The 25,000-nt window shown below is 48.2% G+C and overlaps 1 protein-coding gene across 1 annotated transcript in view; it reads right to left on the bottom strand.

Moving 5' to 3' along the window:
* Positions 1–25,000, bottom strand: part of LOC119397522 (fez family zinc finger protein erm) — a 108,611-nt gene that overhangs the window by 82,643 nt on the left and 968 nt on the right. The gene's annotated exons all lie outside the window — the stretch shown is intronic.

Genomic DNA, 25,000 nt, shown 5'->3' with positions numbered 1-25,000 from the left:
GTCTCCCGGTTAGCGAGGCAGTCGCGCCTCAACTTATCGCAAAATCAAAACACCTCAGCAGCTGCGCTCAGAATTCGCATTAGGCAGTGTCATAATCATCGGTGAATTTTTTTAAGCAGCCGGTTCTTGTATCTCGCAGAATAGGGGATATTCAAAATCTACAGCGCCATCTGTCGACGATCCCTTAAGGTCAATCCGCCATGTTTTGTTGGGCGCAAAAATGGAACCAGTCGCCTTTCAGGTGCTAGCTATTGGTTTTTTATCTTCATTCTGCGATGACTTCCCAATGCTTAGTGTGCTCTTCAGGCAACGTGGGAGCCCTGACAATGCCGAGGACAAGGTAACGCTATTTTTAATCGAATTTATCAGTTACCTGAAAGAAGAAAAAGAATGTACCGACGCGAACTTTGTTTCGTCAACAATTAAGGTCGGCACTGTGCTTTGGTTCGGAAATGATCAGCGCGCGCAAAATCGCTCTTCAACCTCAGTTCTTATTTATCCGCGCAATTTAGTTGCTCTCCTGCAACATAAGCTAGACTTGAACAATATATTACAATATACGCATTTTAAAGAAAATGGTCGAGGTCGCACACGCGAGAGAGAGCATGATTGATCATCATTAGCTTGTCGGTGTTGCAGCTCCTGCTGCCGCCTTCTGACACTGTGGACATTCACAAAGAAAATCTTCGGCGCGCCACGCGAGCTCTCATACCTCCGCGTGGTCATGACCTCCCGAGTGGACTAACTCGTCAAGAGGAGGTATCGCACCGAAGAGTTCGGTGAGTTCGGTTGTGACGCCTTCAATCCGCGCCAAGTGGGGTACACCGAAACAACTTCGAGCTGCCCATGTTGTCCTGCGCCGGGAAGCAGACCTGATCCACCGTCTATGGACATGCCCTGGGCTACAAGCGGCTCGTCGACGCCACCTGCGGCGTGCGGGACTTCAGCACAGACTTGCAGCGATGAATATACGGTCCGCATCATAGGTCCCTCGTGGACTTCACGGAGGAAACAGTTGCACAATTTTGTATAATGTGTATTGATGCCGTAGGGCAAACTAACGTAATAAAAAAAACTCTCCATTGGATTCATTTGGTTGAGCCTAACAAAAAAAAAAAAAAAAAAAACGAGTCCCTCGAAAAAAATTAACCTTCGTTCGTCCATGCGTTTGCGTGCACCTCAGGCAGTGAGATTATCCTGTGCACTGTGTTAACCCTGTTCACTGTGTTTATCATTCTTTAGATTGTGTTACAACAGAGAAGTAAAATCGTTCCATTTTTATTCATGTCACCACACCTCAAGTCCTCAACGATGCGCCCAGATTGGCCTATACTACGTGATCTGCACGCCCGGAGAGTGCACTGATTGCAATATAGCACATAAGCAGCCCCCAAACTTCGGTTAAGTGATTCCAGCACGAGGTATCCGCGGCATATGCAAAAAAAGAAAAGGTGCAATGGGGATTGTTGTATGCTATGCGAGTGCCCTCGAACAAAGGCACACAGCGCACACATGTCATAAGGTATGACACACCGACCGTTCGCCTCCCTCGTACTACAGGTTGCTTTAATGGAGAGAACAACCGCAGAGACTTCGGACGATCCCGAGAGACACACACATGATCCATTGATGCACTCCTGATTCCACTCTTACAGTACGCGCGCCCACACAGATGCAAAGAGGTATGAGCTCTGTGTGCTTTCTCAATGCACAGACAGGCCCGACCCGCGCGGGATTGTAATAACCGCGAGGCTCTCAGGCGAAAGAAAAAAAGGGGGACAACGACGCAAAGGGAAATAGTGCTCGCTAATCCAAAGTAAACGAGCGGCGAACTGATCTTGTGTGTGCTCTCTTTCCGGTCCCGTCTTGTCTTGGCTCGTCAACCAACGGACAGTTGGGTGTGTACACAGGGAGGGCTACAGAGACCAAGCTCACCGCGCCTTTCAAGCCCGAGGAAAGAAGAGGCACCGCGCGGTGCTGTGGTGGTCAGTGCCGCATTGACCCACCCAGATTGCACCGTCCGTTCGATTTGCTACCTGCGGCTCTCTGTCGAGGGACGACTCGGGGACACTTATTTTCGTTTTCTTTCTTGTCATCACTCCATTAGCCGCAAAGACAAGCAGTGGAATAGGAAGGAAAGGGAGGGGGGGGGGGGGGGACGATGGTTAGTGCCCTTTCAAAACGAGCCACGGACTATAATGCCTTCCTCCCGCGCACTCTCTCTCTTTCTCTCTCTACCACAAATAAGACCGCTTTACCGGGCGAGGACCGACGAAACCGCACAGTTCCTTCCACGGACTTCCCGTACATCGAATAAAATAGGGTGTATGGGAGAGGAGGGGCGAGGGGGGGTTGGTAGGTGCAGTCAGTCGCCAAAGACTCACCGCAGCCGCAGAAGCCAAGGTCCACTGTGGGCGTAGAGTTCATGGGACGAGAATTAGTTCTTGAGCACACACTGGAACGGCGCGCGCGCGCGAGCCCCCACGAATGAACGGGATACAAGGGAAGATGGGGGGGGAGGAGGGCATACGAGAAGGAAAAGGGAAAGGGAATGTGTACAGTCCTAAGAAGAGGAGGAGAGGGAGACGCGCGTCCGCCAAGCCAGCTCCCGAAGCTCTGTTCAACGACAGCTATTGTGACCTTTCCGTCTTTATTTCTTATTATATATGTATTTTTTTTTCAATCCGCACTCATACACTTCACTAGAGCTTCTGTTGCTGAATGAAGCCGCCAGCCCCTGTCCGAAAGACTTTTCGTATTCGACCCCCTCCCCTGCTCCCTTTTCACCGTACCATGGAAAGAAGAAGGGCTGTCTTTTCGTAAGGACTTCAAACTTTGCGTTCACCTGACCGCCGTTAACCTACGTACAGAAGAGCCGCGGTTCTTTGTAGTAGCCGGCCGCCGAACTACTGACCCTCACCGCGAGAGAGGTACTCTTCATCGGACTATTATAGGTGTTGACGCGGTGTGGAAGCAAAAAGGGGGAGAGGGGGGGGGGGGGGGGGGGGGGGGGGGCTCGACGAGGGCTCTGCCGGCGTTGGAAGCGGCGCAACAACAAGCGTGTCACATGTATAGGGAAGGTCTGTGAACGAGCTTATAATATACAGGGCGTGTTACGGCGAGCCGTGCGCGGGTCTTCGAGCCTCGACGCTATAGAGTTACAGAACGTTCCCCGTGTATGTGCGCGGTATTCCGAACAGTGAGAAGTCCGACTGTGCAACTGACAAATTCCGGAGTTATAGAAGAACTCGCGCGCCTTTGGGTGTATACACGGATGGGATTGTTGCCCGTTTGCCCTCCCTGGGTTATGCTGCTCCCCTATACACCCTTTATGCCCAGGTGTGAAGTTATTCATCGCGTTCGCTCGTATATACCGATTGTACACGGCTACTCGAGTGAGATGTCCATGCTACTTGAGGAACGTGTGGAATGTGTGCCATTGGTGTGCGCTTTGCGATACCTCGCGTGTGCATGTGGTCGCGCATTTATTGCTTTTTTTCCCCCTCTTCGTTGGGTTGTGAAACGGGTTGGTACAGCTATCCAACGGGCCCCAATATGTTTTCTTTGCAAAATATTAACGAAATAATCGAAATAAAAGCGCGGAACGATAATGAAGTCAGTGTAGGCTCGATTAAGATGCAACAATGAAGAGTCCGATTAGACGGACGATCATTTATATCGCCTTATATAAGCCAGCCTTCTTCGCCCACCTATCACCAAGATATTTGCGAAGCAGTGCAGAGCGCTTTAGACACAGTGGACAGACTCTTAAAAAAGCTCTGCTTGGGCTTTTTTGAACACCTCATTCTGTACAAGAGAGACCAAGCAACGAATTCATTGTTTCTATGAGCTCTTTATACTTTGTCTCTTTTGTTAATGAGATGATTCTCGGTTTTCATGCGTAATTAATAGGAGAGCTTGTTATTTATATGTACCGTTTGTTGTCCTCTTGTGTATGGGACGCATGAGGTCAAAGACCTATTGTCAGATGTGGTGACCGCCTTTTGGTTTTGTCCTCTATAGATTCCTGGATGCAAGAATCTGAGAACATTGGATAAACAGACAAAACCGACCACGTTCCCTAACATTGGACCCAGTATTTCTTATACGTATTATGTGCTAACGTAACGTAGCATAATCTGTCTGCCAATATTTCTTTAATGCATTTAAAGTATATTCTTTAAAATTATGTTCAATCACTCGATGGAAAAGGGTTGATTTAAAGGGACACTAAAGAGAAACAATGAATTGGTTTAGATTGATAAAGTGTGCTCGGAGAACTCTTGTGTAGTTTATTTCACCACCATAGGTTTATTATTAGAGGAGAAAACCAAGTTCAAAGTTTCATTTTTTAATTTCACGCCGAACTTTGTAATTCGTGACGTAAAAGATTTCGAAGAGCATTTAACGTATTTTGGCGCCACTGTCTCGACGAAATTTCCACAAACTCGTTATGTCAAGTCTCTGGCCCCCTCAGAGGACAATGTACTTCGATTTAACCGATTAGGAACTCCGTAGGCCCCAGCAGGCGTCGTCAAAAATATGTGACGTCACGGCAAATGGTGCGGGAATTCCAAGGTGGCGTCGCCACCTGTATTTTCGTTTTGCGCGCTTTCTCGCTTATTAGGCGTCTTCGCGCAGAAAGCGTGGTATTTTTGGTATTGTGGAAGACTGCTTTACTAATGCGAGAAAAATCGTTTTGCTCTTTAGTGTCCCTTTGAAGTGAACAAAAAAAAAAATAAACTTCACTTAATCCTGGGCCGTCCGGCACGCCCAGGATGCCGCCCGGGTCCAAGGACTCGAGGCCGTCACCTAGGCCGGGGTGCTTGTAGCCCCAACCCGCCCAATGACGCCGGACATGTCCAATAAAGTTTTTACTCACTCACTTAATTTTGACTTCGCATCGAAGAACCAGCGCCGATATCTCAAACTGTGACGTCACGGAGATCGAGAAGACATCTTTATATATTTTTTAATTTTGGCTGGTTTGTCTGGAAAGATGTTGAAATTCATTAACGTGTGTGTTTGATTCTCTTAAATCACGATTAGTGATAGACCTTTGTAACGGACAATCACTTAAACGAGCCGCAAAAAGCTCTGACGTCCCTGGGAAGTAGTGCGGAAACTTCACGGCGGCGTCGCCACTCGCCTTCTTGCTTTTGTCTTTCCATACTTTACCAAGTCTCGTACAACTGTCACAGTGAATGTCTCGTGTACTACGCACCTTGAGCGTCACCTTTACTTTTTCTCAAGCTTCTTCAAAAAAGATAGATAGATAGATAGATAGATAGATAGATAGATAGATAGATAGATAGATAGATAGATAGATAGATAGATAGATAGATAGATAGATAGATAGATAGATAGATAGATAGATAGATAGATAGATAGATAGATAGATAGATAGATAGATAGATAGATAGATAGATAGATAGATAGATAGATAGATAGATAGATAGATAGATAGATAGATAGATAGATAGATAGATAGATAGATAGATAGATAGATAGATAGATAGATAGATAGATAGATAGATAGATAGATAGATAGATAGATAGATAGATAGATAGATAGATAGATAGATAGATAGATAGATAGATAGATAGATAGATAGATAGATAGATAGATAGATAGATAGATAGATCACTTATCTTACACTAACCGAAGAGCAGTGGGAGGCCAAGCTATCGGACCCAGACCTGAAGAATCAGCGAAGCCAGGTTTAACGGGCACGAGAGATGGCGAAGGCCTGCGGCTACCAGGAATAAGGCCGCCCACCTTGGGCGCACAGTGCGCTTGCTTCCCAAAATAAACATTTACTCTCTCTCTCTCTCTCTGAAGCGAAAACTTGCTCCACAAGACACTACACACCTCAGGAAAAGGTATCGGTGGCTATACAAGCTAAAAAGCCGAGAAGCGAAGAGCAGGCCGCTTCAAAGTCCCTTCTACACAAAGTGCCCACGTCTATTTCACGACAGGCGCCCCCACGATCGAGCCACTCAAATTAACCATCAAATCGCTCTTTCGCTGTCGACAACACTTTTTCATAACTTCCTTTCCGTGCACTCACAACGGGAAGTCACCGTTATACCTCCGTGCCTCGGGGGTGGATAAACTGCGCTTCAATGGAAGCCTCAAAGTACCCCGGTCGGCCCGCCGCTCCAATGGCTCGGAGCAAACGTCGTTATATTAGAGACGCGTTCGGCTTCGCGGCGGTCTCGGTTGACTCTGCTGTGTTTATCTGTTTGTTGGCTGCATCCAAGCAGCTATGGGCTCACGTGTTCACCTCTCACGCTTCTTGATGCCACGCTCGGTGATAGAAATAGCCCTTCTCCCCCACATAGCTATGACCACGTGAGGACAATGGAACCGGAACCAGGAAGTGTTATTCAATCTTGCGCTCGGCTTGCGCGTGTATTAGCAACGTTGACGGGGCGAGTCGGTGTTTGCGCCAGGCCGGTATATATACGCGGTTGATGTACTTGCGGGGAACGGTACTGATAATGTATACGATGGGGACCGCACGAATCGAGTTAGTCCTATCGTAGTACGTACGATATATGCTCTTGGAGGCTGAGACATCGTATAGCTGGACAACGATGCACAGTACTGGCTATTCGTCATTGTTGTATTTTGTATGAGTTAGCTTCAGGCCTGGTGCTTGTTGATCGTTTTTCAGATGTGCATGCGGGGCAGAGATAATTTATTAGAAGGCAGAGAGGTCGGCCTGAGCTAGTACGCTCTGGCCTGCTACTCTGCACAGGGGAAGAGGGAAAGGAGAAAAAAGAGTGATGAAGGGTGATGCCGGGTAGAGCAAGAAGTTTAACAAAATTAGTTGCTGGGCTAGTTGGTTCATAATCTTAAATGCTGGATAGCGCGGATTCGATACAGGGAAGAACGCAGAAGCACGTGACGAAACCACAATGGTTTCACTACAGACTAGTGTTCAGTCCTGTGCCATTAAGAAAACCTATAACTGCCCTTGCAGCAGTTGTTTAAAAACTTCTCTAATCTACCAGCCCTTCGTTTCGCGTGAGCGCACGTATGTTTAAACGCTTACGCACGTAGCACGTGTGTGTCTGGCTGTGTGTTTATACATGCGACTTATGTTCGCGTGGGGGTACACGTTCGTACGATACGTTGACGAAGGCGAGCGCTTGTTGGACAACTTCTCATCAGCGCTGTAGTCCTGATCTTCCTATGAACTGCCATCTTTGTCCGAATTTCGTGCTCGTGTTGCGCGTTCTATTTGTGCCGGCACTTGTGAATGCGATCGTGCGTGTGCGATTTAAGACGCCAAACTGTACTACAACGTGTCTGTCGCGACTGCGAGCTCGAACAAAACGACATCGTCGAACAAAGCAGGGGTCGTTATACCATCTCGCCGCAGAAGGAGAGCGCAAAGTTTTGTCGATTCACCGCTCGGCTCGGAGCACAAAGCGGAGTTAGGGAAGTCGGCGGGCAACCTTGGGGTGGAAATAAGGAAGAATCGTACTTATACCATTGACCGGGCCAAAGGCCAAAAGGGGAACTGGGGACGTCAAACAAAGAATGCACCCAGATTGAACGAGGCACAGAAGGAAGGCGGTCGGTGGCGGCCAGTTTTTTTTTTTTTTTCGATGCATAGCTAATGCGGCAGGAACCGAAAGAGCCGAACACTGGCTGCAGGCGATGCGCGGCTGCCGAAGAATACCGAATGGGAGGAGAACGTGCCAGGGCTGGAACCCAACGCAGTTCAAAGCCGAGCTCTCTTTCTTTTTACCTTTCTGCCCGAACGGCAGCGGCGGTGCGGCTTCAAATGAGATGCTAATGGCTTGGGCGCTGCCGAGAAAATGTGTGGCTCCGCAGTAAATGAGCGCGTTTTCCCGCAGCGCTGAACCGAAACCGCCCTTGTGATGGGTTCTGGCTTCACTGTCATGCACCGAGCATCGCCGGAGAAGCAATAACAGCCGAGGGAAAAGAAGGATGCGGTGGGAAAGTTGGAGGAGTATATAGAAACAGTTTTAGGGTTTCGGTGGTGACACTTCTAAGCAGGCGTGAGGAGAAGGGAGGGGTCGGTGAGTGGGTTTAGGGATAACAGGGAAGAGAGAGGGGAGAGAGGGTCGCCGATCGCTTTAACGGCACGCTTAGCATATTACCGGCGGTGGCGCCGGCAGACAGCATTGATTGGCGGAAACGATTTATGCGGCAGCCTGCGGGGTTTTTGAGCTGAACGCGAAAGAAACTGAGGGGACGGCGGTGGTGTGACTCGAGGTGGGAAAAGTGCAGCGAACGAGTACGTGAGCGCCTTCGTGAACGATGTGTTGACGCTGAGAAACCGTTGATTGCTTGGAGGCTGGCTTCACCTCAGTGCTCTAAAACATGAAGGTGAAGAGATGGTATTGCGTGGTTAACGTAGGTTAGGTAAGTTAGGTTATGCAAGGCATAGGCGTGCGCACGAGGGGGTGGGGGTCCTTATAATCAAAGGGGTGGGGCGCCAAGCTTGCCCCGCATCTTTGCTCAGTCGGACTTGCCCCATCATTCGAGACAGGTTTATTTCGACTCAAGCTTATTTTCATTCGGACTCGACTAACGAAGGGTGGATGGGTGGGGGGGCTCGACTCGACTAACGAAGGGTGGATGGGTGAACCTTGGCCCCTCCTAATGGGGAATCCTGCGCAAGCCTATGATGTTAAGTTGGCATAGGTTATGTTATGTTAAGTTGGCATAGGTTAGGTTAGGTTTTGTATTTGGTCGAGGATGGTGCAGCATAATCAAACTTTTGCACGACCATGCACGTTCGTGGCTTAGTGCAGGCAGATGTCATTTAGGGATGATTACGCAGTATGTTCACTGCTTATCGCCAGCTATAGCGTTGCTTACCTTGTGTTGGACCTCTAAGCCTTCCAACTGCGGCGGGGTTAACATCGAGCCAAAAACACGTCTTGCAAGATGAACCGCTTTAATGGAACTAGAAAAAAAAGAAAAGAAGAGGGCGAGCCAACGCTGCTACGTGAGCACGCGTCAGCTCGTGAGGAGCATCCATAATGATGATGTTTGGTCATCTGTAGACGAATGACGAAGAAAAGGAAGTCACAACAGTCTCCCGCGCCGACAGATGACGTTAGTTGGCTTCCAACGGGTAAAGTAGCTGTACGGGCCGCTTCACAACAGAGCCGTCGGGCAAGCATAAAGAGCAGGTCCTGACAATGCTGTCGCGTCCGCTGATCAGTTCCTCTATGCGGGCCAAGCTCCACAGTTGCCTTGGAAGCTGTTTATCCCCGAGTAGAACTACGTTGCCTTTCTTCAAAGAGTCATTTCTTTTGGCTTGGTTGGATGTAAAGTTCCTGAGTTCATTAAGGTACTCTTTATACCAACGAGACCAAAATGCTTGCAAATCATCTTCTCGCTTGCTCCAAAGTTTCTTCAGTGCATCGTTGGTATACTCGGTGTTGATTTTCAGTTCGTAATGTGGTAGCGTTGTCAGTCTCCTTCCTACGAGAAAATCTGCTGCAGATAGAGGGTACGGTTCATCCACGTCGTTGAACACGTAAGTCAAAGGTCGAGAATTCACCACGGCCTCCACTTCTGTTAGTAGAGTAACTAACTCTGTCCGACTGACAAGCCGTCGCCCAAGCATCTTCTTCAAGCAGGTTTTTACAGAACGAACGAGTCTCTCGTAGAACCCGCCCCACCAAGGAGCGCTCGGGCAAATGAATTTCCATTGGATCTTCGAGGAGGAAAAGAAGGCGAGTACGTCGGGGTGTCTTATCGTTCGCCAAAGCTTCTGTAGGTCCTTGGACGCTTTGACGAATGTTCGTGCGTTGTCGCTGTAGATAGTGTGACAGAGACCCCGCCGTGATACGAATCTCCGTAGGGCGCAAAGAAAATTCACTGTGGTCAAGTCTTCAACCAGTTCCAAGTGAACAGCTCTTGTCACCGCACACGTAAAAGAGCGATATAGGAGCGCTCGTGGGGATGCCCTTTGATGTATAGTGGCCCCGCAAAGTCAACTCCACTCACGAGGAACGGAGGGGCTTGAGTAGCACGATCCTGAGGCATACAAGGTGAAGATTGCTCAACAGGTTTACTCTGTAGGCGTTGGCAGATGACACACCGTCTTATCGTTTTCTTCACAGACTGTCGTGCTTGAAGAATCCAAAATCGTTCTCGAACTTGAGTCAGAGTGTCTCGAACTCCCCCGTGGAAGACCTTTGCGTGAGCATGATTGATTATCAGCATACTGAGGTGTGAGTCTTTTGGTAGGAGGATGGGATGGCGAGAACTGTATGAGTCGTCAGCCCTGGGAGCTTTTCCTTGTATCCGAAGAAGCCCGTTTTCGTCTGTGAACAGTCTAAAATGCCCAAGTGGACTTTGTAAAGGGAGCGGTTTCTTGCTCGCGACACAGTCTGCTTCTTTACCAAAGTGAGATCTCTGTTCCTCTCGAAGCAAATAGCACTCCGCTTGCTGAATTTCCTCAGCAGACAGCTCCCCAGACCTATCATTTTCCTTCTTCAACCTTTTGGCATAACGGAAGACCCATGCCGTTACTCTTAAAAGTTTGGTGAGGCTGCTGAATCGTTCAATTTCAATCAGCGATGGCAGCACTGGTCTCGTATTAACAGCATGGGTGCTGACCTTTAGTTCTGTTTCAGCTGCCTCGAGCTTTCCGTTTTCGATGTCATTCCTTCCCCCGTACACGGGCCAGCACGTACCAGACATTGCAAGCCATCTAGGTCCAAACCACCACAACTGCGACTGTCTCAGTTTGAGCGCAGACAAGCCTCGAGTGAGCAAATCGGCGGGGTTTTCTTTTCCAGGACAATATCGCCATCTGGTATACTCAGTCAAAGTTCTGATTTCTTGCGTCCGGTTCCGCACAAACTCCTTCCAGGTAACGGGATCCTTGTTAATCCAGCAAAGTGTAATCTGGGAATCGGACCAAAATGTTGCTTCACCAATTCCAAGGTCGCAATTCTTCACGATGTAGGCATACATTCGGGCTGCAAGCAATGCTGCCATCAATTCCAGCCTCGCTAGAGTGACCGTCTTTAACGGCGCAACTCTGGTCTTTGCCATCAGTAGCATAGTCCGGACGGTGCCACTGTAGTCGACCGTACGAAGGTAGGCTGCAGCCCCGTATGCCGACTCGCTTGCATCAGAAAAGATGTGGAGTGCTGCCGTTTGGTACGGGCCTTCTCCGCCGGCTGCTAGGAACCTTGGAATACTGAGGTCACTAAGCATGGTTACCTCCTTGCTCCATTTCAGCCAGAAAGCAGACAATTTGGGTGGCAATGTCTCATCCCAGTCAAGGTTTTCCTTCCATAGATCCTGTAAGAAGATTTTCGCCCGTACTAAGAAAGGTGAAAGAAACCCCAAAGGGTCGTAGATCCTTGCAACAGCCTGAAGCACAAAGCGTTTTGTAATCCGATGCTCCTGTATGAACTGGAGGATATCCTGGGGCTTGAACGAAAAGCTATCCGTCTTCTTGTTCCAATGAAGTCCCAGTACTTTCAGAGGTCCAGAAGGTGAGCAAAGAGATTTTTCCTGTGAAGTGATTCCTTGTTCGAAGGCGGCAGATACTAGAGGATCGTTGCTGGCCCACTTGCGAATGTTCATGGAAGCTTGCCTGAAGATCTCAATTATTTCTTTGTGCATCTGGATAGCTTCTTCAGCTGTGTCGGCTCCAATCAGAAGATCGTCCATATATATGGAGCTTTGCAATCGTCGAGCTGTCACAGGATAGAGGGTTTCTACGGACCTGAAGTGGTGTTTCAATGTAGCAGTCAGTAAGAAAGGACTTGAAGTAGCTCCGAAGGGCACTCTAGTCATTCTCCAAACTTCTATTTCCGGCATTGGGCTGTTCACTTGTGGGGAAGTTTTGAACCACAAAAAGCGGAGCGCATCTCTGTCTGGTTCTCTCAGGCCAATCTGTAGGAACGCCTTCTCGACATCGGCATTCATCGCTACCTTGTAGCGTCGGAAACGAAGCAGTAGGGTCACTACGTCAGGATTTAGATTTGGGCCAGCTTCCAGGTTATCATTCAAGGACTTTGAACCAGATTCGTGAGAGGATGCGTCGAATACGATGCGTACCTTCGTAGTAGATCGGTCCTCTCGTATTACAGCTCGATGTGGCATATAATACAGGGGTTTAAGTGGATGCTCTTCTGTTTCCGGTACTCTTTCAGCAGATCCTTCATCGAGGTACAGTCTAATAGTCTCATCGTATCTTTTCAAGAGCTCGCTGTCCTTGTTAAGTTTCTTCATCAAACTATGCAGACGTTTGGTTGCAACTGCATAGTTCGCTGCCAAGTCGACCCTTTTCTTCCACGGTAGCGCGACTTCGTACCGATTGTCTTTCTTCTTGATGTCGTTCTCGAAGTTTTCCAGCACTGAATCGGCGACCTTCGTTTCTTCGTGTTCGGCCTTGATCCCGATACTTTCAAGATCCCAAAACCGAGTCAGAAGTTTCGAGATGTCTTCCTCTGTCACCGTGGCTCGAAGGACTACGACACTGGTACTCTGTATTACTTTGGTTGTAGCAGACAACGGGCCTTGAACAGTCCAGCCCATTCTTGTCTCGACAGCTTTCAGCTTTTCGTGCACAGGCTTCACGGTACCAGTTACTAGATCCCAATAATAGTCTGAACCAATTAGGACCGCAATCTGTTTGTCTTCAACTCCTTGCAGAGAGAGAGCTTGCGTATCCAATTGCATCTTGTTCATTTCTCTCAAAACGTTTTCTTCTGGTACCGGAATGCATTCACTGCATATTGTGTCCACCACAAGCGCATCGATTGAAATCGGAATTTCCTCTTTCGCAGGGAGAATCGATACTCGCACCCTCTGCATGTTTTTCCGCGCGTTTTCACCACCGAACACGCCTACGGTCAACGTCTCCTCTTCTATTACTTCGCAGCCAAGTCTTTGGGAAGCTTTCGCCGTAATGAAGCTCCGCTGACTTCCGCCATCGAAAAGGACTCGGTAGCGACCAGATGTTTTGGTTCCTGATATGGTGGCCGTCAGAGTCTGCAGCATTACGACTGAGCTTGGCTGCTTGGAGATTAGATTGACCGATGCAGATAGCACCTTCTCCTTGTCGTTTCTGATCTCTTCCGATGCGCAAACGGATGTTGCGTGCCTTCTCGCACACTTTCCACATTTCAGCCGGCTTCTGCAATCTTTCGCCAAATGGCCCTGCTTTAGACAACGGAAGCATCTTCCGGCTTTGGTAAGCATCTCCTTTTTGAGCGAGAGGCTGATCTCCTTTTTATCACAAATTTCAGCAGAATGTTTTTCGGAACGGCAAAACAGGCACTTCTGCGGACTACTAGCTGAGCTTTGTAGAGCAGCTGTCATGGAAACGTCTCGTGGATGGCTGGGCTTTAATCCTCCTTTCTCTGGTGTGCGACTTCTTCTGTGTATCTCTTGTTCGGCCACAGCTTCCCGACAAGTCAGTTGAAGGTCGAAGAATTCCAAAAGCATTTGAAGCTCGTTATCTTCTTTATTCGAAGAAGCTGCAGCTGATGATGATGCCTTGCGCGCCTCATGAAACCGAAGTACCATGTCAGTCGGGAGAACTCTTAACAGGATTTCTCGCAGCATGGTGCAATAAGTTGTCGAGTTCGTGCCAAGCGCCTTGAGGCTTCGAATATGAACCTGTACTTTGTCGTACAGTTTCCTCAGCTGATGGACGTCTGCTGATGATGACACCGGTTTGAGGTCCAGCAAACCTTGTAGATGATCTTGAACGATGATCTGTTCATCTCCAAAACGTTTCTTTAAAATTTCAATGGCGTCTGCATAGCACTCTTCCGTAGCTTGCAATCCCGATATAGCTGAGGCGGCTGCTCCGGTCACCAGACTGCTCAAGTAGTTGAACTTGTCAGCTGTGCTCAGCTCGCTGTTGTCGTGAACTGCTGATGTAAACTGGGTCCAAAATCGCGGCCACTGTCTGCGGTTCCCGTCAAATTTTAGGAGTTCTAGCTGCGGAAGCTTGCTCTTGCCGGAAGGTAACGGGTGAACGTTAGTAGGGCGGGGGTTGGAGGCGACAGACATTCATTCAGTTTGACGCGTAGGTTCGCCGTCAGGGTAACAACCTTGTCACGGTATTTTCCAGCGTCTAACGTCTCGCTGTCCAGCAGGTCGTCTGGCGTCTCTTCAAAAATCGCCTCATCAACTTTCTCTATCTGTCCGTAAAAGGAGCTGATTCGATCGAGGAGTACACTTACAGTAGCTTTCGTGACCTCTCGATTCTCTCGCAAGTTGCCTTCCGCCTCGGCCAACAGGACATCGAGTTGAGACCGCAGGCTGTTGCGTCGTCTAAGCTGTCGTTCCATTCTGTCGCACGCAGTCGGGGAATCTCGCCGAGGTCGCAGGCGCCGCGTCTTCTTTGTTGTCGCGGCTCCGTGCGTCGATGATGTCAGCGGTGTCTAAAGGTCCCGGGTTTTCGGCACCATGTGTTGGACCTCTAAGCCTTCCAACTGCGGCGGGGTTAACATCGAGCCAAAAACACGTCTTGCAAGATGAACCGCTTTAATGGAACTAGAAAAAAAAGAAAAGAAGAGGGCGAGCCAACGCTGCTACGTGAGCACGCGTCAGCTCGTGAGGAGCATCCATAATGATGATGTTTGGTCATCTGTAGACGAATGACGAAGAAAAGGAAGTCACAACACCTTGTGATGAAAACAAACACGCACAGAAATATGAGGGTTGCTGCGGTATGAGCGGATGTTTTCTTTAATGACACGCAAGTAGATTTTTTTCCAGACTAGCAAGGGAAGAGGCAGTAATCGTCAGAAAATTGCAAACCAACTGTTACCTTCACGGCATCCTAATGTACCGAATTTCACCTACAGAACACCGATACATCTGCATGTACTGCCATGTACCAGACATCCTATGTCCTATGGTATGGAGATGCGTACGTAAACCTATACGTATACTTATCCCCGTACCAAATAATCGAAGCGCAGTGGGAGTCCAAGTTATCAGACCCAGACCTGAATAGTCAACGCAGCCTGATAGAACGGGCTCAGGAGATGACCATGGCCCGCGGCTACCTGGAATAAGGAGGCCGCCCACATAGGAAGCATACTGCGCTTGTTCAGAATAAAAGCTTATTCTCATCTTTTCTCTGTCTTTTTATTTTTTTTTTTTTGGGGGGGGGGGGGGGGGGAGGCGTCCACAAGAACGGTTGAAGTAGACAGGGGTGTTGCCAATAACTAATATTTCGTTTAGTTTTTGGTGAAACGCTGGTAGAGGGGCAGATTACTGCTCTTGCATAGCATAGTATATATAGTACGCTAAGTCATCTTCATTTTCTCTAAGCACACATTAAGGTTACATAGGCTAACACATGGTTTGGTGCGGAATATATATAGTATAGTCATGCATGATATATAATACTGTCATGCATAAATATATAATTCAGTCATCCGTTAGCATAGTCATGCATCATGCATCACGCTGTAGTGATGTGTTACAGTATGACACGACAAAGTATGGCATAAGGCGGTGTTCTTTGTCTTTTCGCAATCTCAGCCGTATGAGACACCTATATGGGAATACCTTACACGCAGGCAAGATAGGCGTGTGCGTTTATTTACAGCTTTGTAAAAAAAGGTGCTTAAATATAGCTTAGAAGGACCGGCTTGGGCGAATTGGATAACAATTCACGCTAGATGGACTGTCTGTCTCTACCTAGCTCTCGTTTTTTTTTTACATTGTGAGCAAATAATATTTATTATGAATGTGCTCTGAATTGAGAAAACGTTCCATCGTATATTACTGCGTAGCCTTTTCCTGAGCCTACAGCGACCTCCCATCAGGTGCATATACGTTCATTTGAGTAAGTCACTACAACTCATCACTTCCCGTCGATACCACGAGCGTAGCAGAACTACATACCGACGCCCACCAAATTGAAGTCGAGGTAGCTAAGTATATAGCAGAAGCAGCTTCACTAACCAACGACTCAACATCGTCGAAATCAAAGTGATCCCAGCCGAAGTGGAATAGAAGAAAAAGGAAACGTTCTGCCAGGATGAGAGCACAACAAAGGACTATTCATCTCCATTCTAAACTTCCTGCACAGGAGAACGAAACAAAAACAAAAAAGTGGCTCAGAATGCAAGGGCGAGAGTGTGTATATCCTCACAATCCACGCCGCTAGGGCAAATGAGCTCGCGTACTCATATACGACAAACTTTTCTTTTTTTTTTTGTCACTTCGTTTTCTTTCTTCCTTTCTTTTCGTGGTGTTTTTGTTGCGTTCTAATCCACAGACTCCTCCACCAGTCGCCGCTTTAGTTCTGCCTGTATATATACTATTGGCGCTTCCGCGCAGAGTTTCGCTCATTTCTGCCGTTCAAAAGCTGGAGCAAAGACGAGAGAAAAAAAAGATAATCTAAACAGTCGGGAGGATAGCGAGATCTTTTGTCCGTCCGCGACCCTCATTTCTCGGTTGCTTCGAGCGAAGTATAGCAGATGATTAAGAGAAGAATCGCATGAAATGAAGAGAGAGAGAGAGTACTGCGCCTGCGCGGAAACTGCAGCACTGAAGGCACGGTTCCCGCGACGTATAGCGTCTGCCTCTTTCTTCCTTGGTATCGCCACAAAGGACGCGCAATTACCTCCCCCGTGATGAGAAAGCTCGCGAGCTAGGCGCGGAGAAAGTTGTGCGGTTATAAAAGGACGCGATTAACAAAGCAAACAAAACAGGGAAAGAAACGAAATATTCGAGAAGTTCCGCGAAGCTATAATGCAACGCAAAGCGAAGAAAAAGAATGAGAAAGCTCGCGCGAGGGGACCGCTTCAGGGCGCGCAATGGAACGACAGCAGTGTGTTCGCTCTTTCTCTGATCATCGCATGCTTATATGTTGTTGATGGAAAAGAAGATTATATAGATCAGGGTGCTTATATAAGCACAGAGACAGCAGGGTGCAACTTGGTGGGAAAGAAGAAAGCGACAACGTTTGCTGCCGCTTCTCTCTCTCTCTCTCTCTTTTTTTTACTTACTATTCGTTTTCTCTCATTGAGAGCGCGAACCTCGCGAAAATTTGAAGCTCGTTCTTTCACGGTCGCACACAAGACGGTTCGCGAACTGGCATCGCGAAATTAGACGACGAAGACGACGAGAATTTGTGTGCAGTGTGTACCCACCCGCGTCTTTCTGCCTGTTCTATGTCTCCATCTCTGTTCCCTTAATTTAGCAAGAAGCCAGTATAGTTTGAATTGGATCTCTAATTTCGGCGAGTCTATACGTCCGTCTGATTCCCCATATGCTCTTTTTTTTTTCAGTTTCTGTCTCTCTGTCTCTCTTTTTTTAATATTCGATGTGAGATTTCACAAGGGAAACAGAGACGCACTAAAGAATAATGAAGGGGAGAAAGACAACAATGTTTTCCAAGTAGACAAGAAAGTGATGAGACCAGATTAGGAGCAGGAGGAGACAACTTTATTCAGTCAGTTTCGATTAGTGAGGGATGGCTACCAGGCAATGCCCTACAGCCACCTCCTCAGCTCTTGGGGTGGCCCACAGTGCAACCAAATGGCGAGAGAGATGGAGAGAAAGAGAGTAGCAAGAGGGAATTAAGGTAGGGCACTCAATAAGACGTGCGTCCGGCTTGCTACCCTACACCGAGGGAAGAGGCATACGGAATAAAATGGAGAGTACATGAAGAGGACCGTTTCATCCGAGAGTTAATAGCTGCATGAGAGTTGGTCAGTGAGGTACCCTGTAGAAGCCTATTTTTGAGCTTGAAATATGTATTCTTCGCATGGGGCTCGCTAGAGCATGGGGAATGCATGCGAGGTCCACGAATACTTAATACAGTGCGCGGATCGTCGCACGTCAAACAGTTAGTTGAACGTAAGCACTGATAACTGCTGCCCGCACCGGTTGTCCAAGGATCGAATTAGGAAATTTAAAGGCATAGGCGTAGGCTATAGACCCTGCTGCTAAGATGCAAGGGGATGAAAGAGATGAATATTCGCGAGAAATTTGCGGCTTGTCAAGTATTCACCGCTGTGGCGCTGTACTCGATGTCTGCACAAAATGTAATTGTAATATCAGTGTCACGCGCACCACTTTCGAACGCGATTGAGCCTGATCGAGATATTTTTCGCAATAACAATTGGCAGCTGTGTGTGAAGCTGCTGGGGGGAAAAAAATTGGCCGCATATCTGCGTGCTTCGCTGCAAATGTCGTCTAAAGACGATAGAAGAGGCGCTGCGTGAGATATGGACGCCATTTGGCAATACGTCGAGAAACATGAGTGCTGTGTTGCAGGCTGGTAGTCCCGGCGCAGCAGCAGGCGAAGACCGGCGGTGACCAACGGGACCGGCGGGGACGCCAGCCCGAACACGCGGTTTGGCGCGAAGCGCTGAAGAAGAAGAAACTTCCGCACTCAACGAGTACTCTCCACACACTCTTTTATTTACAGGTCGCCTGGGTAAAACAGGAATGCCAGAGCGGCGTCCCATGGCATTCGTACAGTGCAATACAGAACCGCAACCGAAACACAACAATGAGCTCGTGCAGAGGGCACGGAGGATGCAAGTTTCAGCGCAGTCGCATTTTCAGCGCAGCTTAAGAAACTAGGGTCTTTAGAATTACGTATGTATGCATTTTCTATTAAAGGAAGACACCACCTAATACTTACCTAGTGATGTTGCGCCTCAGATATGCGTAATATTTGCTTTTTGGTTGACAATGTACACAAGTATGAACCTAGTCAGCCGTTCAACATGGCTGTCCCTTGGGCAAGTGGTTCAACTTTGGCCGAGTGGCTGATTTGAGGGACGTGCCGACAAACAGAAAGACAGACAGAAAGACAGACCAAAATTTCTCCGTTTAAGTATCCCAAGACAGAATATATCGTCTTTAAAAAAGCCAACGGCTATAAAGAAATTTGATCTCAATCGGGCTCGACCGTGAACGAAAGTGCCCCGTGTGGCCGAGGTGAATGAAGTAATTGAGGTTAATGCACGGGCCTTAACTTAAACTCTAATTGAAACACCCTTCTTGTGTTTTTTTTACGTTTTCTCTCTTTCTCTCGTCGTCCTATTTACAGCCCTTATTTCCCATTCCTAGAGCCGGGTAACGAACCGGATACTAGCGTCTTTTTAGGCTATCGACCTTTCCTCTTAATCTTATTCTCGCATCCTGAGGTTGACATACAAGATGTTGATGACGATAAAGTTGATGATAAGGATGAGGATGAGGCTGCGTGACTGAGACATTTAAGGTAATTCAGGCCGCTGTAAGAGTTGAATCTGATGTAAATATAATTGACGTAAAATATGATTGCGATGAAAATGATGGTGATGACAGGAAGAAGGAATAGGGGCTTTTCACTTGACCATAAAAATGGGGGCTCAAGCTGACGGCTAGTAACGAACTGTAACCGATCAGACTTATAAGTAAATGATTCATGTAATTTTTTTTTTGGCAGGCAACAGCCAAGGCAGAGCAGAACACAAACGGCCGTAATACAATCTGCAGGCACCCGTTCGTTTCCGCGTAAAGCCCAGAGCGTGCAGAGATAGGAGCAGAAATACTACATTAAGCTTGGCTCCGGATGTCGTCAGAAACTCCTTCGTAATACAGCACAAGACCAACGCTGTACCACAACTTGTGCTGGTAGCGGCCGGCAGGCAAAAAGAAAAAGACGCGAACTCGCTTCGTGAATAAATAGAAAGAAAAACCGGGCCTGGAATTAACAGCACCAGTTATTCTTTCCATCGGGGCCTCTACTCCGGGATACAGCCACAGGGATGCTTTCTTCGCCATTGAGGAGTTTATTATAGCGACTAAAAGAATGCCTCGCTAAATTCTGACGGCTTTAAATATTTCATCAGTGAAAATTTGCAATTAAAGTAAATATATTATTTACCTTTAGCAGACTGCTACCCTAAAGTGTTACCCTAAAGAACCTAATAGTAACATTCGCTCACTACTTGCGAGCGGTAATACTGTGAGTGGTAATATCCACTCACAGGGGATTGGTACCAATACCCAATCACCTGTATTGAGTATGAGCCATCGGCTGAGGATGAGAAGAAGTAACGAGATGGTGTTGAGGCGGAAGATGAAAGCAAATGAAGACATTTACATGGAAGAGAACATTCGCTTTCAAGACCACGCGCTCTTTCTTCGGCGCATGCGCACATTTCCTCACTTCTCTAAGTTTACTTCAATATCCCTCCTCACTTATCCTCATCATCCCAACGCCGCATCTCCAAAAAAAAAAAAGAAAAAGAAAAAAGAACACCCATGAAGGTGGCGTTTATCATCCTCGCGTATTGGAGCTCGCCCGAATTTATCTCCTCCTCTCCCCGTCGTCTCCTCTCCCTCGCCTCTCCTCGAAGCGATAGGCAGTGCGGCTGACAAGCGATTAGTGCGACTCCTGGCGGGATTCCCGGACGTACTACCACCTTGTCGTCAGGCTCTGCGGGAGCAGGAAGCGGCGGCAACCGTCAGCTGCGCGTGTCAGCGTCAAAGGCCGGGCCAGCGGCAGCGGAGGTGGGCGCCCCGTTTTCCGCGACGCTCTCTCGCGCAGCGACGGAGAAAGGAACCGGAACTGACGCCCTCAGCTCCCGCAAACGCCCCTGTGTAGGAACAATCTTGTTAGCACCGCACCGGAACGGGGACAGCGGGAGATCGTCTCTCCGTGTACGTGGCCATGGAAGGAAAGAAAGAATGGAAGACAGCGGGGGACCATTGCATGCAGCAGCAGCAGCAGCTACCTTTGAAGGGGAGAGGGGAAGAGAGAGCGGAGAGAAAGAAAGAGAGGAAGCGCGTTATAAAGCGGGGCGCGCATAAATCCGACACGCTTGTCTCGACGTAAACGACTTAACGCTCCTTTATACGCTTCGTGAGTGTTGCTCCATGTTCGTGCCGTTTCACCTCGCGTGAGCGCGTGAAAGTGAATGCGCCCTCAGCTGATGGGGGGGCACGACATTTTGTGCCGATCCGACGCTTATAGATTGTCGGCTCACGGCGACGCGATAAAGGAGACAATCGCTTGTGCGATGAAAGTACAAGGGTATATGAAGTGCAGAGTCCTGCTAAGGTTGGCAGGGGGCAAAGAAGGGGAACACGCATGTTTCGAAACATCTGTACAGCATACACCCGCGATCCTATGTTATCTCAGAACCCACGGAGTTTCGAAGCAACAGCGTCGCAATGGTGGTGCTGAGCACGCTAGAGCATGGTGTGAGAAACAAGCACAAAAACAAAAAGCAAGAAGGATCGCGAACATCCTTCTTGCCAGGAGACAGTTCAGGATGGCCAGGAGACAATGCTGCCTTCCAGGAGGCTTATTTTTCAACATCAAAGGCCGCATCTCAGCGCCCTTACTTCAAACATTTGCATCTCATATAGGGAAGCTGGGTTATAAACACAAGCATGCAATCGCAGCTAACGTATATGCCAATGTCCCGCCGCAACAAGGAAGGCCGCATAACCGGGTTTGGGCCGCATGTAGCCAGCGTCATCATGTTTGAACAGTTCTCCTCCTTCTGTGCAATCAGGGATTTCACAGATAGCGAACGATGAAAAGTTTAGGATCAATGATGCCGCTTAATTGCCACAAACCCAGGCTTAATTGTATCGCTCCCAGGATGGGCCTAAGTTCTCGCCCTGAGAGCCGTACGCTATTATAGTGAGTGAGAGGTGAGTGAGTGAGTGAGTGGCGCCCGTGAGTGAGTGACGGGAGTGAGTGATGGTGAGTGAGGAGTGACGTGGGAGTGAGTGAGTGTGAGTGAGTAGTGAGTGAGTGAGTGAGTGAGGAGTGAGTGAGTGAGTGAGTGAGTGAGTGAGTGAGTGAGTGGAGTGAGGAGTGAGGTGAGTGAGTGACTGTGAGTGAGTGAGTGAGAGTGAGTGAGTGAGCGAGTATGCGAGCGAGCGAGTGGGAGTGAGTGAGTGAGTGAGTGAGTGAGTGAAGGTGAGTGGAGTGAGTGAGTGAGTGAGTGCAGTGAGTGAGTGAGGTGAGTGAGTGAGGCAAGGAGGAACCTGCAGGCTACACTGCATCGGTAACTGCGTGTGTAGGGGGGGGGGGGGGAGGAGGGTTGAATAATAATGGAAGAAGAAAACACAAAGAAAAACCGACAACAACAGAAAATAGAATAGAAAACAGAACAGTTCATGAGGTGCCGCGCCCTTCCATTCCTTTAATCGGCACACCAAGGGCGTCTCTGAAGCATGGCCGTTCATCTCGAGAAGGTGCAGAGCTGATTCTCAATTTTACGTACCGTCTCAAGTGGCGGTGCCAATTTGATGCGAAAGTTCGGGTGCGAAGCAGCTGCGCAGCAGGCGACGCAGCACACGGGCGTCATATTTGAATATCACTTAGGCAAATCAGCCGTTTATATGTCCTCAACATGGCGCGTGTTTGGACTTCACAAACATGCCGTTAGTCGCCTCTCAAAGTTTAGGGGGACGGCGCACTTTAAGGCGGCAAAAATATAGGGTCTTCGCAGTGTCGAGACCTCTCCGTTCCTTTCCAGAGGAATTCTGTAGTTCTATAGTTCAATTAAGTTTCTAAGTTCTGTAGTTAGCAATTCTATAGTTCAGTTATGCAGGCGCCATGCCGCATCACTGAACTATAGAATTGTACCATTCTCAACCACGCCGTGAGCCGGTTCCGATATAGTAACACACGCAGACCTAAACTATCCTAAATCTGTCCAACTCTGAACTATTCAGGTTTGCAATGCTCATTAAGGAAAGTGCTATGAAAACGGTACAGAAAATTGACTGTAACGGGCCCCCTCTGCAAGCACTTGTGATTGCGAGGCACTAGTTTTCTCACCACTTTTTACACCTCCCGAAGTTTTCGGTAGTGTTGTCTGCCAGATGTATTTATCAGCAAGTAAGGCAGAGGACTGTCAAACGAGGCACGACAGTACGCGCTTTCGGTTTTTGCCCCGCAGCGACACTCACCGCAGCATGCCCCAACGGACCTTCGCTTTTGGGGACAGCTTCGAATCCTGTCGGCTATTTCTTAATGCTGCCTCGAGATATTGGCATTGGCGTAACAGCATATCGATTGGGATCGGCGGCCGAAGGGGAAGAAGAACAGCGTCGACTGATCGCGCAGGCGGTCGAAATGCTCGGCCTATGAATTTGGCTGAATAAAAGTCTTACTACTACTACAACTACTACTAACGAAGGACGAAAGCGCAAGAGGATGTTCGATAATATATTGTCGGTCCCTTCCGGAGAAAGAATCGAGAAAAACTTTCAATTCAGTTAATTTTATTCACAACACGAATACAACGTTGTGTTTAAGATTCCCTGTGGCCCCTGGCAAGAAGCTGTAAGCATACAGCTTGAAGGAGGCCAGGTGGGGTGGGGGGGGGGGGGGGTGGTCAATAATCGGCAGTAGCGATAACGCATTAGTAATATTATTAAGTCACAACACATGAAGTCAGAACCTTTCTGGCAGCAGTGGCAGTGCTGGGAGGCATCAGCTTGTAAAAATCAGCGATGTAAAAACCATAAAAAGCAGCTATCAAGTCTCAGGCAAAAGAAACGATATATAAAAGCATCGATGGTGCGTGTACCCAGCGAGATGCGGAGTGAAAATGTCCCGACAACCGCATAGAAGCACAGTGAGACTAAGCGGCAAACGGTCGCACGAACGCAGGCAGGCGCTCGTCCCTCGGAATAGAGCAGCATGTCCTGGAATCCCCACCTGCGATGCGCACGTGGCACAAGTCAATAGGGCTGGATGAAGAAGACACGGAGCCGCGTATGTGTGTGCATTGCCGTTGACAATGGGAGACGCCGCTGACATCCGAACGCCTGCGGGCCGACCCAGGAGCCAACGCACTGCGCCGGTATGCATGTGATGTACAAAACACCGCTAAGAAAAACCTGCTCAGCTTTCGTGACCGCCTGGATCCGAAACCCCTCACGTCCCTACCTCCCCTCCCCTGATTCATCACTCCTTTTTTTTTCTCTTTTTTTCTTTAATGCTCGCCTCTCTCCCTTGAAAAAAAATAACGTGGGTCGCATGCGACGTAGTTTTTTGAAGACGTATCAAGTATATACGATTACTTCGGATTAATTTAGAATTCAGAATAACAAATACCGACCAAAATTATGGTTTAGAGAGATTGACGATAGGGCTTCCACGCGATAGCACTGTTCATAAGGTCAGCCGCCACGGTGGTCTAGTGATTATGAGCTCGAATGCTGACCCGCAGGTCGCGGGATCGAATCCCAGCGCCGTCCGCGGCGGTCGCATTTTTCGATGGAGCGAAAATGCTAGAGGCCCTGCACTTATATTTAGGTGCACGATCAAGAACCCCAGGAGGACGAATTTCCGGAGCCCTCCGCTACGGCATCTCTCACAATCAAATCTATAGTGGTTTGGGACGTAAACCCCAACGATTATGTGTCCGTAAGGTCAAAAATCACAGTGAACAAATCTTGCATATCGAATCAAAGGCGGGCACTACTCCAGTGAGATACATGTCATATCGCTTGGCGCACACAGCGCGACACTAAAAGGACACAAAGGAACAAATACCTCAAGAAAGGCGTTGCCTTTCAACTAACTTCACTTGAAGAACACCGACCACTTATTCTGTTTTCAATATGACTCAGCATACTTCCCAGTCAGACTGGTTGTCGTCCGATTATCGATTTTTTACTTCAACTGTGCGCATTGTCTAGTTATGTATAAACAAGCTTCGCGTTTTCAAACAAGAACTCTATGGCGTCAGCAGAACCACCACCTTTTATAATTATTTCGTTTTTAACGAGTGACCATGGCCGTACGGAAAAACAGGGGCAGAAAAGTCGCAGGACCCGTTATAAATGCATTCGCCTAAGATCACTCGAAGGCGAAAGCCATCTTATTTTCTGTTCAGTCGGTTGTATTGCTTTCTTACGGGGGCACGGACATTCAAGTACACTTCACAGCTTTTTAAGCACTTTTTGTCTGCTTCCTTGACATTTGTGGCAATGGTGGGTTTGGTTGATGTCCAAAGAACACTTGGGCTA

Source organism: Rhipicephalus sanguineus, chromosome 6 (assembly GCF_013339695.2).
Source record: "Rhipicephalus sanguineus isolate Rsan-2018 chromosome 6, BIME_Rsan_1.4, whole genome shotgun sequence".
Classification (NCBI taxonomy): domain Eukaryota; kingdom Metazoa; phylum Arthropoda; class Arachnida; order Ixodida; family Ixodidae; genus Rhipicephalus; species Rhipicephalus sanguineus.
This window is presented reverse-complemented; position numbering and strand designations above follow the sequence as displayed.